General features: G+C 41.1%; 1 protein-coding gene and 2 long non-coding RNA genes across 6 annotated transcripts in view; 1 reads left to right on the forward strand and 2 right to left on the reverse strand.

Annotated features, from left to right (window-relative positions):
* Positions 1-2,169, reverse strand: part of LOC120591699 (uncharacterized) — a 4,311-nt gene extending 2,142 nt beyond the window's left edge. The window contains exon 1 of the long non-coding RNA XR_005649954.1: positions 661-2,169. This is a non-coding gene — a long non-coding RNA (uncharacterized LOC120591699). The remainder of the gene's footprint in view (positions 1-660) is intronic.
* The window catches only part of AUTS2 (activator of transcription and developmental regulator AUTS2), a 1,077,358-nt gene that overhangs the window by 191,686 nt on the left and 866,253 nt on the right, over positions 1-19,419 (reverse strand).
* Positions 648-16,694, forward strand: LOC120591698 (uncharacterized). 4 transcript variants are annotated; one of them, XR_005649953.1, is made up of 4 exons: positions 648-774; positions 11,945-12,145; positions 14,303-14,816; positions 14,942-16,694. It is a non-coding gene; the product is annotated as an uncharacterized LOC120591698 (long non-coding RNA). The 4 variants fall into 4 exon arrangements; XR_005649951.1 differs by having other exon boundaries at positions 14,303-14,403; positions 14,684-16,693; XR_005649952.1 differs by having other exon boundaries at positions 14,303-14,403; positions 14,942-16,691.

Below are 19,419 nucleotides of genomic sequence, written 5' to 3' on the forward strand. Positions count from 1 at the left end.
CAGAGCTAGGCCAAGTGACTCCTCGGAACCCGGAACAACAACAGAAAATCTGTAACATCGAAATGACTCCCCCGCCCCCGTCACGTGCCTGAATTACTTCTGAACTTGACAAATACTTGAGCTGCCTGCAAATGTTATCTCATATGGTTTATTGCAAATAAATGAAACAGGCAAGTTTCTCCTTTCTGTGGAACACAGACTCATTAATATCCCAAAGCTGCTCTGCACAGGACCCAGATCTTCCCCCTCAGTCCTAACAGGACCAGATCCCTTCCAGATCCCACCTCATGATGACTGCTAGAAGGGGAGGGGGAGCATTCTTAGGGCTGCTGCTTCATCCCTGCAAAAGCGTGACCACCCGGTGTGTCTGGGGCAGAGGCTTGTGGTTCCCAGAGCTGACACATCTTGCACCTGCACACCACGCGGCAGCCAGGCTGAGATGTCCCCATGCTCCTCCACACAGGCTAACGTCTCCCAGCTCCAATCTGAAGCGGGGAAGTGGAAGCCCAGTTTCCACCTGGATTCCTGCCCAGGGAATGTGAGAGGGAGTCACCTTCTGCAGGCCAAAGTCTGCTTAAACATCCCCTGATTTATTGCAGTAAAAAGTCAGGAGACCCAGGGGATCTCCTAGCCTTCTCTCTGCCACCAAAGCAGTCCTACCTGTCGCCTCCTGAAGTAAATGGAAAGGAACGTCCCAGAACACTGAAGTCTGGAGTGGGTGCTGTATGACAGAGTCGGGAAATTAACATCTACCAAGTTCCTTCTCTCTGCCAGGTACCGTGCTAGGCACTTTACTTCTATTTTTCTCTAATCCTCTCGAGAATCTTTGACGATGATATCATTTGCCTCATTTTATAGATGAGAAATTCAAGTCTCAGAGTAACCTGCCCCAAGTTACACTTCTAGCAAGTCTTCAATCTCAACTTTGTTTGTGGTCAGACGTAACTCCTTTCCACTAATCTTTATTGACCTTTTCATTCAAAGCGTTTGAGTCAACACTGAGAACAATGTCAAACATTTCACTGGTATTCGTGCACTCATCCTACAAATATTCATTGAGTATGTATACCAAGTATACTAAGACCTGTCATTTTAAAGGCTCTCCAGGGTGATAGAAGGCAAAAGCAGCAAAAGCAGCTCGATAATGCAGGGCGTGTTCAGTAAATGTGTGCACGAGGCCTTGGGGAGGGAGAAGAAACAAAACAGGAGGCAATGCCATAAGATGGTAGAATGAGACAGTGCCAAGGGCCTGCAGTGCCCTTGAACCCTGAGGAAACCGAGCTGGGTCATAAGTCAACAAAAAGTAGAGACTGAAAAAGGAGAGATCAGACAGGAGATGGGAATGCAACAAGAAGGTGCAACAAGTTCACAGAAGAGGGCGAGGGGAATATAAAATAGAGAGAGTAGAGAGCATAACCTTGAAAAAGAATGGGAACTCCAGCTGGGTCCACATGAGGATAATGAGGTCCCAGGGGACAACAGAGACGAGCGAAGGCACAGGTGGCTGTCATGAAGGTAAAGGAATGATCAGTGGGAATGAAGGAGTAGGAGAGGTGAAAGCACAGAGGAGGGTGGTTACGGAGAGGTAGAGTTCAAGATCTTGTAAGTAGACACCCTTCTGGGTAAAGACAAGATCGAAGGTTTGGTCATTTGTGTTGATTCTAGAACAGCAGAGATGTTCAGTGGATATGAAGAAGTCAGCGAATCACTTTTACGATGCGAGGTGTCCCTGGGGACAAGTTCTCCTTATGCAAGTCTGACATGGCACATTGAACAATGCCAGGTTCCTAACGCCCAGATACGAGGTGCTGGAGGAAGACGGACCCTGGAGAAGGGAATGCCTCTCAAATGGGCCCAATCATCTGAGCTGGCAAGGAAGACCGACTCTCTCATTTAGGAGTGAACAGGGCTGTAAGAGCTGTAACTCAGCTCACTTCAGCCCAGACTTGCCTAATCCACACGTCCACGGCCAGAGAGAGTACTCATAGGTCGAACATTCATCTGGGATCCCTGGGCTGAGACTTCCCAACACAGTCTGATCAAAACAAGGAACGAGCATGGCTAACGCTGTTTTTGACCCCACCATGGCTGAATGAGTTTCTGAGAAAGACTGCACCCTTCTCAGGTGCGAAACATCTCATCTTCTTCACCATCTCCATGAACTCTCATAAAGAGTTTTAACAAGTATCTTTTATCTTGAGAGAGAGAGGAAGAAAAAAAAAAAAAAAAAAAAAAGAAGAGAGACATGCACCAAAATAACCAGCTTTAACAAATGGCTACCGGTTTAAAAATAGTGCAGGGGTTTAAGTTTTGCCTTCATCTCAGTGGCTGACCTTGCTAATACAGTATGTAGATCTCTTGCCAACTAATCGGCGGACTGTAAAGCACGGCTTCAAGCTGTGGTCAATGATCTGTAACAGGAATGAATGAGAGGGTGTTAGCAGCCAGGGTCTGTAGCCTACTATCTGTATCTGACAGCTGTCACCCTCTCTGCAGAGGCCAAGGCCTAGACCTTCATTTAAAAGCAGCATGGCTGATCAGATTACTGGGACAGTGTGTCAAAACTGACTGTGCTGAACCAGAGAGACAGAAAGTAAATCTATAAATAGCAGTCTTGCCGCCTCTATGAAGCACTGAAGGATAACCAATACTGAGCAGCAAATGCAGTGTTTAGTCTTTGCAGCCAGTGGAATGCAACTGTGGCCAGATCAGAAGCCTTGCTCTATGATATAATGTACTGGAAAGATCGGCTTTATGGGCAAGAATTTAAAAGAGTTACATTCTTGGCGATGGTAATGGTCACACAGCAATAATTGGTTTGAACCAACTTTATGAACTAACAAGGTTCTCTAGCACTTAATAATGTCCTCGGGGCACAGGGGCTCAGCAAGTCACCTTTCCCATAATGTGCCGGCTGCCTGTTTCCAACAGTCCACAGGGACTGCCAGTGTTGAAACACAGAAAGTGATAAAATAAGAGGCTCTCCATTTGATATCTATTATAGATGTCAACTGGGTCTTCAACCAGAACAGCTGCGCAAAGTACTTGGGGAGAGTGGAGCATCATGAGGGCGAGTTATCTATAGTCTATGCTGATAGCACGGCTTAGACGCTGGACATCACCGGGTTATAAATGAGCCAGCTGACATTTTATAGTATGTACCAACTCTTCCAAGAACCATTTGTCACTCTTCAAGGTTTCCGCTGATAAAACTGGGATGTCTAAAAATTTGTCAACAGCCTCAGAAAGTAACCCCGAGGTCACGTCAGAGGGTGACAAAGTACGTGCTTACTTGACATTCTATAAACACACAAATGGAACACTGGTGGCGACAGTGTTGCAAAGGTCTCTCCAGGTTGCAGAGTTCCAAATCAGCCTCATTGTGGCTGCCAAGGACGTGGACGTCGAGACAGTGTAGGCCGGGAGCGGTGCTTCCTAACCAAGCGGGCACGGACCCAGAGCGAGTGAGCGAGACCTCAGACCGGAGCTCTACCGTTTAGACCACTCCCACTGGGGTGGAGAAGATGGGAATTAGGCAAATGACTTTTTTCCAACGCTGGTGAAATTGTTCTCTTTTTAAAAAGGTTCAACTTAGTACTTTCAAAAATAATAAAAACAAGAAAAACCATATTAATAACAGCAAACACTTCCATATGCCTCTTTTTTAAGAGCTATATGTGTAGAACCCAATTAATCCTCTCATTCTAATGAGATAGGTACTTGTAGTGTCTCCATTTTGCAGATTAAAACCTGAGATACAGAAAGGTTAACCAACCTGTCTAAGGCGACACAGTTAATAGGAGAAAAGTCGGGATTCAGACTTAGGCAGGCTGGCTTCAGAGCTGCCACAGGCACTCCTCCTTAATCCTGTGAAAACTGTCCCCTCAGGAAGAGACTATGTTAGAAAGTGAACACGGGGAACGAAAAGATCAAAGTGACTCATCCAGAACTATGCAGGAATCAAAAAAGGAAGCGGAAGAACAAAAAAGGCCATCTCTGTTCTGATGGCTGACTCTGACTAACTTCATTCTGCAATGTTTATGTAGCATGCCTTTCCTAAGCACTTCTGTCTCCAGATACCACACTAGCCAGAATGATGGGTTCCAAAATGAGTAAGAAACAGCCTCCGAGAAAGCCAGTTTAGTGTTTCTGCTCAAATGGGGGACCTCGACCCTGGAATGCCATCTCCTCACTATCATTTGCTTTGGCCTCTTCAGACATGAAAGTGAGAAAACACCTTTTACTAAAGGAATACAGGACTGTGGGGGGCAGGGGCAGCAAGGGGAGCAGCCTCACACTGCTCTCAGGCCGATGGGAAACATCACAAGGATGGGCTCTGAACACAGATGAGTTGGTAAGCCTTCGGGCTGACCATTCAGACCCCTCTGTGTGAGTGCGGATGGCCATTCTGGGGCTGCTGCCCAGTAGAGGCTAGAACAAGCCTAATTAAAAAGTGACATGTGTTCCCATGGCTTTAAAAGTGTCATACTGGCTGTCTGTCACTATCTCTTGGAATCCATGATATTGGAGAGACGAGGAGTAACTGGAGATCATTTATCAGCCTTCTGGATTCAACCCCACTGGATCCAAAAGTGGGGAGGTCCCAAAAAAGGTTAAGTGGTTTGCCCAAGAACAAACTGCCAGAAGTGACAGAGCCAGGCAGGAACCAGGCCTGAGAACTCCCAATGGAGGTATTTTTTCTACAGCCCCACACAGCTGTCCATGGAATGGTGTATGAAATCAGTAAATTCAATTAAGTCGAATGTGCGTTTTGAAAAAAGTCAAGAATGAAGAAGTAGAGTTTGAAGACCATTCAACATTCATGAGGTGTGCCCATTTCAGGTCACTGGAGATGCTCTCTGGTGCAAAGGGTTTCTTAATAAAGGGTTTCATTGGCCAGTTGGATCGAGACATGCACACACTGATATCTTGCTTCTGGCAATACCTTAAACCCCCAGTTAGGCAAGTATAAAAAACAGCAATGGCCTTGAGAGTGCAGCATGGTTTATACATGGCATACACATCTTTGAGGATTTGGAGAAATCTACAAGGGATCCAATGCTTTTCCACCTATTGACATTTACAAAGCAGTTTAAATCATGCATGAGAGGCCTCAGGCACATGCAGTTCACAAAACATAACTTCGAGCTCCCAGGGAATTTAAGCTGACCAACACTCTTTATTAGAACCGACAGTGAAAGACAGCTATTGCGAAATTCGTACCAGAAATGCAATACCAAGATGACAGCCTTAATGCCAGTGGATATATTATGTAGATTGCCTGACTCAAATCTTTCTTGTTAAATAAGTTTCATGCATTCTTTTTTTTCTCCTCAAGAATATCCTCTGGCTTCACCGGGGTAGTATTCCTTAAATTCCTTGATCATTCGTTTTTCAATATTTTGGACATGCTAAGTTAGCACAAAAGAGTAGACAGATATATTTAAACAGTGGGAAATAGTTAAACCTTTAAATGAACACCATAGCTGGACCATGAATTAAATATCTCAATGTTATTTTTTTGTACAAAGTTCCAATATTTAATAAATTTTAAAAAGAAACATTTTCTTAGGGCTGATTTATTATAGATATTCAATTCCCATGTAACCTATATAATTATCAATTAAGGATAATTTCACCTGCACGCTTTCGTAGGCCAAGAGTTTCAAGGAAATAATGTCCCAATAAAAACAGGCCAGGGAAAAAAGGCAGCAAACATACTTTTCCTCTCTAATCTTCATAGACATCAAAATACAATGTAGGTGTTTTAAATTCTGCTTGAGGAAGAGACAGCAGGAATAGGTCGACATGACTGAGATCAGGGAAGAAAGTCATTGGCAATCTGGCACCGGAGACAGTGGGCCAACGGCAAATTTGGCAGAGGCTGATAGGGTAAAATCGCTATTATTTGGAGGCTTTCTGAGTTTTGAATGGATTCGATTATTTGCTTGCTATTCTAGACTTTCTAACATGTGTCAGCCTTAGACATTCTGTGTTAAATGTTATCACTGCCTAAGCGACAGCACCATCTTCTTCCATAGGGCACTACCTTTACTAAGCAACATAGCAGGAGTACATTAACGAAGCTGTACGCACACTGTTACAGTCAAGAATTATGTCCCGTGGAATGCACTCAACAGTTGTGTACACAGTATGTATCAAGCTGCCTTGAACTTGCTTATCTACTGTACTCTAATAGTTACAGCAAAGGTGTTCCAGCACCAATCTCTGTCTGTAGTCTGAATAAATCATATGCTACTCTCATGTAACTATTATTATTTTTGAAACAGAGATGCTTCAGTGATTATTAAAATATGTATTCCTTTTAAAAATACAGCTAAATTCACAGTCACCCTTTATTCCTTATGTTTTTTTTTAAATAACTAGCAATTTCAAATATATTTGAGAAAGCTGTATAAAAAAGTTCAGAGAACTTTATAATAAACCCCACCTGCCATCACTCAGCTTCAGTTATCAACCCATGGCCAACCTTGTTTTATCTACACTCTACCAATTCCCAGTATTTCCACATTTCCAGATTATATAAAAACAATCCCAAGACATTGTATCATTTTACCCATATGTGTTTCAATACATGCTTTTTATTTTTTTTTTAATTATAAGATGGTACAGGTATAACTATTACTGTGTAGAGTTCCATTTTTTTAACATTTAAAAATTAACCCATAAAAGAAAAAGAAACATAGAACCACTTTTCTAGATGTTTCCATAGGTCTCAATCATTTATTCAAGTTCAAGAGCAGAGTTTCTAATTTCTTTACAAGCACTAGAGATTAACAAGGTGTATATAGCTGGTGGTTAATGAATGATTTTCAAAAGATTTCCTGAATGATATCCACTATATATGCAAACATAAATTCACTGCATTATTGTAATCAAAGCCCAAGAATGAACATATTAATAGAGTAAAATGAAGTAAAACCTCCTTAAAAGGGTTACTGATAGTGTTAAATAAAAGATATATCAGGTATCCTATAATCTAAGTAGTGAACACAATTGTACACCCCACAGGCAAGCCACAGTCTTTCAAAAGATGATAATAGAGAAGCTGCAGATATATTTTTATGTGCTGGGTATAAAAACACAATCATGAATAACCACTTGAGCATCCAAGAGCATGTGCAATCTGTAAGTGACCCTTCAGACACTGAGCATGAAGAAGATTGAGGCAGTCTGACACCCTACAATCATCTAAATAAACTTCCTAAAAAACTGCCTTCTACGCTTACAGTGATGTCTTTTAAAAAATCTCAGCGCTGAATGAATTACATTATATTAATAGAACTGACAGCTGATGAAATAATGCAAGAAAAATAATCTAGTAGTGACCTCAAATGAAACCACAAAGACATTAGGCTAATGGAAGTAAAATCACTCATTGCACAGTGACTTACTTTTTATTTTGCATTAAAATAAAAAGCCAACCTAAACCTTCCTCAGGATATTACATTTTGAAACTAACCACAAAATACTTCCAGAAAGGGGGCTTATTTCAGAAAATCTATATGCATTTTGATTTTTTCAAGGGTGAGCAAGCTTTCTATATCACAGGGTGGTTGAACACGGAAAAAATGCTGCAGTGATATGAAATAAGTGAAGATCATTGATCTGAAATAGGTTGTAATTACCATTTTAAGGGCAGAACACCTGTTTTACTGAGGGAACATACATATGCAGTACACTTCCTCACTATAATTACAAGAACGAATGATGCCCCCCAGTTTCTCATTTTCCATCTCTTTTCTCTGACTTTCAGTTCTGCAGGTGGGCAGTGAGACAGTCCATGTGGACCCCAGGCCATGCCCCCACCCCCTGAGGCTGAGCACTTCTCTTCATTCTCTACCCAAATATGTCAAGAGTACACAAGGTGAACCTAAAGAAAACATAAAGTAGATAATGTACTGAAGTTAGAAACAGGCACCATTAAGACAGACAAAACCAATGAGATCTAACATCTTTTTCTTCTTAAAGAATTTCTCCTATCAAAAAACTGAGCCCAACAGAATAGCGCATATGATTGGGAATAATAAATACAGGTGGGATTACTCAAAGATGTTTCGCAGCATTATAAAATCTCCTATTTCTTTGGAAATAACTACTGAATTGTCTTCAACACTTAAAATGTAGAGTTTTTTCTTAAAATTTCAGAGAATCCCATCGCTGCTGGGGAGTGCCCACAGATACAACAGAGAATAAGCATCATTTGGTTCAATCTTCAGTGATAAATGGACCCCCGTTTACAATAACCTGCCAGGCGCCTAGTCACTCTGTGCTTAGTGATGGTGTGCTCCTTCTTTCCTGAGGCAGTTAATTTCAACTTCACATAGCTCCACTTTTCGATTTTAGCTCAATACAAGAAAGAATTTTCTGTCTCCTTGTAGTTTCAACTCGCTTTGCCAAGCTCTATCCTTAGAGAACCCACAAAGCGATTGTAATCTCTTTCACTTGAAAGAATCTCAAGCACTTTATTTTAAAAAGTCATTGTATTCCTCAAATCTGTTGTCCAGGTAAACATTTATCGTCATTTAACAGTTCATAGGCCACAGCTTCAAATACATCTCATTCATCATTTCCTTATTCATTTGTATGTTCATTCATTCATTCATTCATTCATTCTCCAGGTAAACATTTATAATTATTTCAACTGCTCTTCGTAAACATGACTTCAAGAATGTCCTACTCATCATTTGCTTATTCATTCATTCATTCATTCAATCGTTTATTCATTCGTTTGTTCACTCATTCAGCAAAAACTGAGTGAATCTCTACCTCTTTTAAGTTGCAGGCACTGTTCTGTACGCTCTGAACACAAAGTAGAAATCAGAGGCCCCTGGTGACATGAAGACATGGAATCATGACGCTGTGTACTAAGTGCTATCCTAGAGGTATATAAATAACCCGTGCTGACATAAATGAGCAAGTGTTTTAAGATCACTTCTAAATGCTTTATACTATTCTAGCCTATCAAAACAGACACCAAGCTAATCTACTACTCCACTTGGAATGAGTTTTTCCCAGTAGAAATGACAGGCTGCATTGCTGTAGAAGACAATGTACAGCAGAGATGGTGATCTCCCAGCAGCTTGTCCCTTCTCTGTTATGAGAAAACCCCAGCTTTGTTCAGGTATCAGTCATGTGCCCAGCCCAGGACATGCTGAAGTGGTCTAAGCTAATCTGTACATGCTCGTGACTAGTTCTGGTAGACATGTGACCCAGTTCTAGATGAATCATTAATGAGATGTAAGGGGAAGTCCCTGCAGGACCTCTGGAAAGGTCCTTTCTAATAAAAAGAAACACACGGTGAAGGACTAAGTCTATCTCCTTCCTTCCTTCTTTCTTTCCGTGGGCATGAGTTGGAGATACAATGCTTGTAGCTGTGGCAGCCATCATATCAACAGAAGGTAAAGCCAAGAGACCCTTAGAGAAGCCAGTCCAGCACTCACCTGGCTACCTCTGGATGTCTCATTTTGTGAGATAATTAACTAAATATCCCTTTTTTATGGCCACTTTTGGTTAGAAATTCTGTTACTTGCAGCCCAAAATATCCCAACTGGCACAGAGGCATACACAATCTTCAGAGTAAGTGCCTTGGTGATGAACTGGTGGAGAGGAGGAATTAAGCTCTTATTGGTGAAACAAGAAAGAAGCCAAATGGAAAATTTTAAGAGGGAACCTATGGTCTCATATGCTAAGATTTAGAAAGGGAGAATAAAGACCAAAAGAAGATTAAATTACTACATGACAATGACAATCTCACTCTGGTTTGGAACTTTTCTTCCAAATCAGGGTAGTGAAAAAGAACCATTTTATCTCACTTTTGCTCACAGACACAAACTGTCAAAACTTTTTAGAGTTGGATTCGTCTAAGTAACAGGGACCAATACTATAGTACTTCAGAGAGGGGGTCCCTTTGACACGGCTGGCACTTTAAGCTACACTTTCAAGCCCCTGTCTGATTCTGCTGCTTTCAAGTTATAACCTAATCTGCTTAAATGCATCAACTGTATTTGCCTGGTGTGGGATTGATTACAAAACCTTGTTCTAGTTCTCAAATCAGAAGTTAAAAAAAAGATTTGTTTTCGTTGGGGGGAAAAAAAAAAAAGAAAGAAACTTGCTAGTGAAGTAAAATTGGATGGGGGAACTTTTAAGGCTAGCCCTAAGAGTCTCACAGCTTGAAATAGTCTAGATTTCACAAAGTATTAGGAAAGTAAATTATTTTGCTTTCCCAAATTCTTGGCACCTAAGGGCACCTTCTAGGAAGTGAAATTTGTTCATTTATAAAGTGTTAACAGTTGAAAAAAATGTTTTTGATAGAAAGTTTACTAGAAAGCTTTATAAATGACCCTGTCTTCTTGAAACCTCACCTCCAAAATTTGCTTCCAGCCCAAACATATTCTTTCATTCATTCGACCATTCAACTAATTAATTCTCTAAAAAAAAAAGACCATTAAAAGTGCATGGAGTATAGTGGTAAACACAAGAGGCCCAATCCCTGTCTTCCAATGGAGGAGACAGTCAATGAATAAGGGAATGAATGTGCATGCGTGTGTGTGTGTGTGTGTGTGTGTAAATGTTGGCTAAGTGCTATGAAGAAAAGCAAAGCAGGATAAAGAGACACAGGTGACTTGGAGGGTGGGAGCACTGCTGTTTTTATACAGTCAGGAAAGGCTTCCCGAGATGGCATTTAAAGAGAGCGACCCAAATGAAGTGAGGGAACAAGCCAAGTGACACGATAAGAGGGTAGAGAATTCACAAATGGAACAAACCTCTGAGGTGCACACTGGCTCAGCTCGTTGGAAGGACAAACCACAGGCCAGGCGGCTGAGTGGACTGTTGGGCAATGAAGTTGAGCAGTAGGTAGGTGCCAGACTCTGGGGAGGACCTTTGTTCTAAATGTGAGAAGACAATGGAAGGTCTGGACTCTCGGTTTCTTGATCTCCTTGCCTCCAATGATTTGGGAATCACGATTTTAAAATTGGTATTGTTACTGGTAGTGACAAGATGAAGAGCATGACGATGGGCAGTGGGAGGCTGAGGTGGAAGCAAGGAGGTCAAGAATTGAGAGGCCAGAGGCTCTGACGGGTTGTCATGTGAATGCTGAGTCTCAGTGGAAAGAAGGGGCGTGTCAGATGCTAAAATCTTCAACAAATGAGGGAGAGGATGGTAGGTAAGAAAGGGCAGAAGTGATATCATCTGATGCACGGCTTTCAAGGCAGCATTTTCTATGATGAAGGAGGAACAACGTATCTATACTTAGGTCGAAGAAAGCAAAAAGACCCTCGTTCCTGTCCCTCATTTCCACATGCACACTTACGCAGCAACGCATTACATTCGCAACATGCAGTTTGTTACACCTAGGAATGAAGATACAGCATAGTTGGACGAATCTGGAAAGAAAATAAGATGAATAAATTCTTTTACTATTTTCCTCCACATTACATTTTCGATAACATTGGATAATAGTCAGGAATATTACGACATTCAGGAAATATGACAGGAGTGTATTTTTCAGAAAGCTGAAGCTTGAAGCTTTAAATAAAATATTTAACTATCTCAAAAGAATCTTTCCTGCTTCTCTATTTAAAAATGTCCTATACTTGATTACCCTGAGCTTAATTTCATCTTCTCTTGATAACAGAGGATTACCATTATTGGCTCAGTAATTGTACCCGTTACTGACAATGATGAAATGTAATGCTCCCAGGGGTGAATGTGTGAATGTCAACGGTGTATTTCACAGAAGGCCCATCTCCCCATCCTCCCCACAAAAAAAGAAAAAGCTTCTATTGAAGGGCTCCAGGGAGAGTGAAGAACTGGTCAGTTTGAAACAGTTTGGTCTTTTCTCGCTATGACTGGTTGCTTCATACTGCTCGCAGCACAAGTGGTGATTTGTTACTTAACTTTACATACAATGTCTTCTCAGGGTCCCAAGGATAGGGACACCTGGACCAGAGAACCAAGTGCCTGGGCTCTGGGGACAACGTACTGCTGCTTAGAATCAGGCACTGTCTGTACAGCAGGAACTATGGGAACTCTGCCTCCCGACCCAGCATGGTGTTCCAAGCCAGGGAAGAACATATATAATTCTTGCCCGCCAACAACCAGAGCGCAGTAAAGTGTGAAGGTGAGGACACTCCCCCTCCACCTGGCTTGGACGCCTCTCACAGGGTGCAGCTGGGGAAGGCTGCATGGAACAGACGCAGAACTTTACTTTGGGTGTTCTTGGCTACTTAGCAAAATAGTCCTGCTTTCCTGTGAGCCTCACGTGCACTCTGCTCCAGCTTCTGGAGGGGCTGCTGGAAACAGGGCCTGGAGTCATCCTGATCATCGCCTCTCAGCTGGCTGGTGGATGAGCACAAACACAAAAGGTGATACTGACAGTCAGCATCAGATCTGACTGCTCCCGACAACTCCTGTGATACAGCAACCTCCGGGACTTGAGGACACATCTGTGAGGAGATGTAGTAGCTGCCATCTGCACAAACTGCATTATTTAACTGCGCTGGCACTGATTAACATTTGCTGTAACCTATGGTAATGGGCTCTGGGGCTTTGCATGTCTGCTACACAGTGGCAGCTGATGTCTCCTGCTCCATCCTTAAAACAGGATGCTTTAATTTTTAATGGAGCACATGTTCGATTGGCTATACAAACAGGCTAATCTGCAAAGCATGTGCTCAATAACAAGCCCAGCTATGCCGCCAGAATATCAACATGACTCGGCCAAGCTGGATAGGAGAAGTTGGGCCTCCTGCTCACCTCCTCCAGTCTAGGCTGTGGGCTGGGAGCACTGGCTGGCTGAGAACCAAGGGGTGGCTGCAGCCAGAGGCCCCCGTGGCCTCCTCGGGAGTCTCTGAGGGTCTTCAGCTTTTGGGTGCCTGAAAGCCCTAACCAGCAGGGAAAAGAACAAAACTGCGTCCGGCAGGTTTAGGCCTCCGGTGTAAGGCCAGATGTGGCAATCAAGATGAGACTCCCCTCCGCCACACAGGCCTGACTAGAATGAGAGACATGCATCCAGCTCCACAGACTCGCCAAGTGCCCTGCACTCTGCTCAACGATGAGGATTTAAACACAGATAAGGCACAGTCCTCGACTTCACAAAACCCACACCGATAACCACCATGCCAGTGTGAGTTGTGACACGTTAGAGGTAGAGATGTTCTTGGGGGGGAGCACTGGGAGGAAGTAAGCGAGAAGGAGACATTTGAGTTGGGTTTTGAAGGATGGGCAGGAGTTCACCAGCAGCACTCAAAATGGCATACAGTTAAGGAGGAGCATGGTGTATGCGGAATGGTAAAATGTCAGATATACTAGTGTTAAGTTGCAGATACTTACACAGAGATACATGGTGAGAAGTTGGCAGTTTGGGTCCAGAGCTTATGAAAAAAGTAACAAGAGACAGGCCACTGTGGCAGGGCTCCAGGTCTAAGGATATACTCTGTGGGAAAAGGCTTCCAAGTCAAAATACTCAGTACCATATCTTTTTCTGAAATATTCACAAAATATGTTTTAGAATACTTAAGCCTCTGAGAAGTTCTGCAGTTAACACAACCTACCAATGAAAGCAAATGTCTAACTTTATTTAACCCAGGATTTCCTCAACTTATTTGTCCATGGAACCATTTTCTCCAGTTATACTTTTTATCACTCCTCGGAAGAATGGAGATCCACCTCCAATGAACTCGCAGGAATGTTTCCTCCAGCAGGTTCTTGGTTTCGACTGGTTTGTGACGAGGGAAGACTGTGCTATTCCGACCATACACTTTCAACAATTCACCTCTTGTCTATCTCCACCGTTCTTTCTAGGTAACCCAGTATCTATCATAATGAATGACATTTATTTGTTTGTGTTTGTATCTCCATTAGATCAGAGACGTACTTTATCCATCTCTGCATTCATAGTGTCAAGCTCTGTTACCTGGCTAGAACAGGAATATTTACTGAATTGAACCAAAAATTTTTACAACGTTGGAATAGAACAAAGTCAATTAACATGGGCTCAAAGCTTCAATCCATGTCTCCTTAGCACAGCCTCTCATCACTGGAGATCAGCTGTCCAATGTGACACCTGACCACTGTCCGTCTGGGCCATACCCCTTGGTGGTCACTTGGGAACTCAGCGTTCAGACCTTCGGTGGGCGGGCAGGCTTCCTTTATCAGCCACACGTCCCTGGCTCCTACACAACCTCTCAGCCTCTGTAGCCCCTGACTCCTCTCTGGCCTGGCCACACGGGGTAGCAGTCTTTGTTGCTAAGCATCTCATTTACCTCTTTACCTCCAGGCCAGCTCCTCTAGTGAGAGGAAGCCACACAGTAAGAAAAATCTGAGGAGGTACCAGAGTATCCAGGGGCCAAAGAATCCTCAAGGACATGTGTTTTATTGGTGTGTATGTATTTTTCCTTGGATGGCAGGGTGTTCGGGGGACTTGGTTGGGTTGGGGGCTATTGATAAGTGTCTACTCTAGAGATAGGGTGGTTGAACAGTCAAAAGGTCCTTTTATGAGGAATCTTAATACAATCTTCGATATCCTTTTCAAAAATCATTAGCCTATAAATATTTAGCCCTACCTTCCCTGCCCCAGCCCATTTACTCAAATTTAAAATGCTTCTTTCTATAGTTACCAAAGTTGCCCAAACTGCCTCCTTGTTCTCATTTGCTCTAGCTCATGAGAACAAGAAGACACTTTTCTGTATTGCCTACAAGGACAGAGTTGACACTTGGTTAGCTGCCTTGTTGAGATCCGTATGTATCATGACTACAGCACAAAAATGCTGTCAAAAGATCCTGTGAAGAAGGTAAAGGGGTTACTCTGGCTCAGCTTATGGTGGCTCCACAGCCCGCCCTTGCCCTTCCGAGGGCTCATCAATCACTTTCCCCCTTTAAGTTGTGCCCTTGGTAATGTGTTTCATTTTCTTGTAAGGTTTCTAAGAAGCTACAGCAGATGAAAAATGAATGCAATAAAATGAGAACCACGTTTGCGAGGCTCTGTCTACACCATGGAATAGAAAGAAGACTTGAATGGAGGCTGAATGATCAGAGCAGAACATCTATCCTAAAATCTGCCCTGTGTCTGGTTTTCAAGACTTCTATCACTTACGGTCTCTAGTGCCACATTCCACTTTTCCGTAAGCTTGGAAATAAAAGAATGACAGAGCTGATACCCTCATTTATCAGGTGAGCAAACTGGGGCCTACGGAGAGTCATTTGCTCCAGGCCACTTGCTTGGTTTGGTGCTTGGCACTTGAGCTGCTGTCCTGCAGGTGGTAGGTCGGACTTTCTTTCTAATGCACCCAGTGCCACCAAGCCACTTGACTATTCAGGTGGTCAACGGGACTGCCAGTGAGGGTTGGCACTGGAACGCTCAGATGTTCCCATTACGGGTACCATGGGCTGCTTTGCCAGTATGGCTGACACTACTTCATCCGCTTCCTTTCACTCCAGGAAGCCCACAGGCTTGTAACTGCATTCAGATATGGGGGATTTGGGCCATCAGGCACTTTAATTAGTCTGTATGGAAAAAAATGAAACTGATCAAATTAAATATTAATCACATATAAACTGTGGATAAATTAGTAGGGAAATCATCAGACAGGAAGGGCCATTCTTAAATGCAGATTTTTTTTTACAAAAAAATTTCAAAGGCTTCTCCTCCTGCTCTCTGTCCCCTGCCAAGTAAGTTGATTTCAAAGCAAAAACAAAGCTTATATTTTCCAAGCACAACAACGATGTCTAATCAGAATTTCCTTTTGCTGAAATATTGAATGGAAAATTCAATTCCTTAAATCTTTCTAAATCTTTGCCTCTGATTGGGTTCATTAATAAACATGCTGATTTTGTTACAGGGAGAGGCATATGGTATAATCTGCTAACAGGAAGAAGTATTTTGCATTTTATTGTAGAAAACAAACATGCAAACAGGTTCTCACAGATGGTTTTCTTAGCTTCTGGGAGGGGAAAAAAAGCTTAATAATGCTTGAAACTAGTTTTTCTCTTTAATAACAACAACAACAAAATACTCGTACATCTCTAGTGGAACTGCTTATAAATTAGATTAAGTTCCACTCCAGGCTTTTAACAATTTAGGATTCACTTTTTGCTCTTGTTTAACCATACACACACATACACACACATACACACACACATGCATTTTCTTTCTCCTACTTTCCATCCCCCACACTTTCTCCTCTTAGAAACATTAACTTGCTCAGAGATGCAGAGATAATTCAACAATGCTTCACTTATCCATCATCATAAAGAAATAAGGTTTTCTCACAAATAAATTTTCCAGATAATTGATGCTAAGCCTTTAAGGTTTTTCAAAATTGGTAGTGATGTTAAGGTTTCTTTTAAATAGACTTTTGTAGAACAATTTTAGATTTATAGAGAAATCGAGAAGATAGTACTGAGCATTCCCATGTACCCCACACTCAGTTTCCCCTATAATTAACATCTAACATTAGTATGGAACATTTGTTACAATTAATGAGCTAATATATTAATACATTATTATTAACTGAATTCCACATGTTATTCACATTTCCTTAGTTTTTACCTAATGTCTTTTTTCTGTTCCAGGATCCTTTTCAGGATACCGCATTACACTTAGTTGCTCTGTCTCTCTGGGCTCCTCTTAACTGGGCAGTTTATCCAAATTTCCTTGATTTTGATGACCTTGATATTTTGAGGGGAGTACTGAGCTATTTTGTAGCATGCTCCATTATTGAAATTTGTTTGGTGTTTTTCTCACAATAAGACTGACTTTATGGGTTCTTGGGAGATCACAGAGGTAAAGAGTCATTTTCATCATATAATATCATGATTTATGACTATTGATTTGACCTTGATCACAAGACTGAAGTAGTGTTTGTCAGATGTCTCCATTATGCAGTCACTCCCCTCCCCTTTTATACCCCTTTCTTTGGAAGACACTCACTATTACACGGCCCATATCTATGAAATTGGGGGATATTCTTCCTTAAGAATGGAATATTTACATCAATTATTTGGAACTCTGCATCGGGGTTTTTATTTCTCCTCCATTTGTTAATTTATATCAGTATGAAATTATGAATATTTATCTCATACTTTGAGTTATATTCCAATGCTACTTTATTTATTGCTTCTTATCTATAAATTTCCACTCCAAAAGTGAGAAGCCTGGCTGGATGGGGGGTTTTTATTTTGCATGCCTTTTTCTGATATTCCTTGATTAGGATCTTTTTAAGAAGCTATGGGAGCTAATGTTTTCATTCTGCAGTGAAATAGATTTAACCTTTGTGAAGACACAGGGATACCACTGCGAGAAATCACTGTTCAGCTTAGTTATTAATCTTTAGCTCAGAAACCAGAATCAGAATCCAAAGAGATTCTCAAAGACTAGAATAATGGGTCGACTCTAACAAGCTAGAGTTTCATAAGGAAAATTATAAAGAATTGCACTTGAATCTGATTCATTAGCCACAAAAGAAACAGATGGAGTCACTGGGGTTTTGGCTTGCTTGGCCAATGCCCGTATAGCCTACCAAGACTGGGAAGCTGCCTTCAGTTGGCTTGCCAGCGGTGCTTTTAAGGTCTTGAGCTCAAGGCTTGCATTAATAGGTGTCCAGGAAATATATATAGAATGTTTAATGTTTTTTCCATTTCTTTCCTCACTGTTAGAACCATCTTTTCACTTTTTAGTGTCCTTTGTCTCCTGGTTTGTCTCTTCTCCAATATATTTCCTAAAGCATAGTTTTTTAACCAAACCAAACCAAACCAAACCAAACCAAACCAAACCAAACCAAACCAACACTAGAAAACCAAGCACCCATGCATGTTAAAACAACATGTAGACTTGGAGATGAAGTTCTGTATAGAACAGAGATTTTCCAGGGGGTTACATAAATGAGCTTGGAGGATGTGTGGCATCTATCTTTGTCTACTCAGAGCTCTTCCATGCTTGTTTCACTGGGTTTAATGTCTGCTTCAGCCAGGTTGCTAAAGAACCAACCACTAACAGGAAAATAATGAACCACAAGTCTACGCAAAGTGGCATTTTATTCCTCTGCTAAGGCAGTGACCAGTTCTGCCCTCTGCCCCTATAAACTTCAGTTGGTATTGCAAAAGATGGCTATAGTCCCCTCATCTATATTATAAGTGTAATCATGGAAATTTACCAGGACATTAATGAGTTTTAGCTCTTAAATTCTGTATCAGGCAAGAAAAGGAAATAAATAACATTCATATGGAAGAAGAAGAAGTAAAACTATGTTTATTCACAAATGGCATGATCCTATACTAAGAGAATCTTAAAGATTCCACAAAACAACTACTAATTTGTTGTTATTAAAACTAACAAACAAATTGGACAAATTCATAAGATAAAAGATCAATATATGAAAATCAATTGTATTTTTGTATAGCAGTAGTGGACTATTCAAAAAATAAGTTTAAAAAATTCCTAATAAAAAAACTCACAATAACATCAAAAAGACATATATGCTTAGGAATAAATTTAACGAAAGTAGCACAAGACTTGTACATTGAAAACTACAAAACATTTTTGAGAGAGATTAAAGAAAATTTAAATAAATGGAAAGACATTCCATATTCATGGCTTGGAAGACACAATATTGTTAAGGTGGCAATTCCACCCAAGTTGATCCGCAGATTAAATATAATCCCTATCGAAATCCCAGCAGACTTTTTTTTTGTGTGCAGAAATTGACAAGATGATTCTAAAATTTATATGGAAATGTGGGGTCAACAATAGTCAAAACATTCTTTAAAAAGAAGAATAAAGTTGGAGGACTCATAGTTCCTAATTTCAAAACATCTTACAAAGCTATGGTAATCAAGACAGTGTGGTAGGGACACAGGATAGATGTATAGATCACAGGTACAGAAATGAGAGTTCAGGGATAAACCTTTATATACATGGTCAGTTGATTTTTGACAAAAGTGCCAAGGCATTTCAATAAGGAAAGGATAGTCTTTTTAACAAAGGGTGTTGGGACAGCTGGATACCCACATGCAAGAAGATTAATTTATACTCTTCACACCATACACAAAAGTTAACTGGATCACACGAATCTAAATGGAAGAGCTAAAGTTATAAAACTTTTAGAAGAAAACATAGAAGAAAGTCTCCATGACCTTGAGTTAGACAAAGTGTTTTAGATATACCAACAAAAGTATGATCCATAAAAGAAAACATTGATAAATTAGACTTCATAAAAATGAAAAACTCTGTACTTAAGAAAATTAAAAGACATCATTATATAAAAACTCAAGCCTCTGACTGGGAGAAAACATTTGCAAATCACATACTTGATAAAGGACTTGTATCCCGAATATATAAAGAACACTTAAAAGTCAATCATAAGAGACAAATCACCTAATTAAAAAAATGGACAAAAG

The sequence above is a fragment of the Pteropus medius genome, unplaced genomic scaffold (assembly GCF_902729225.1).
Source record: "Pteropus medius unplaced genomic scaffold, Ma_sr-lr_union100, whole genome shotgun sequence".
NCBI lineage: Eukaryota > Metazoa > Chordata > Mammalia > Chiroptera > Pteropodidae > Pteropus > Pteropus medius.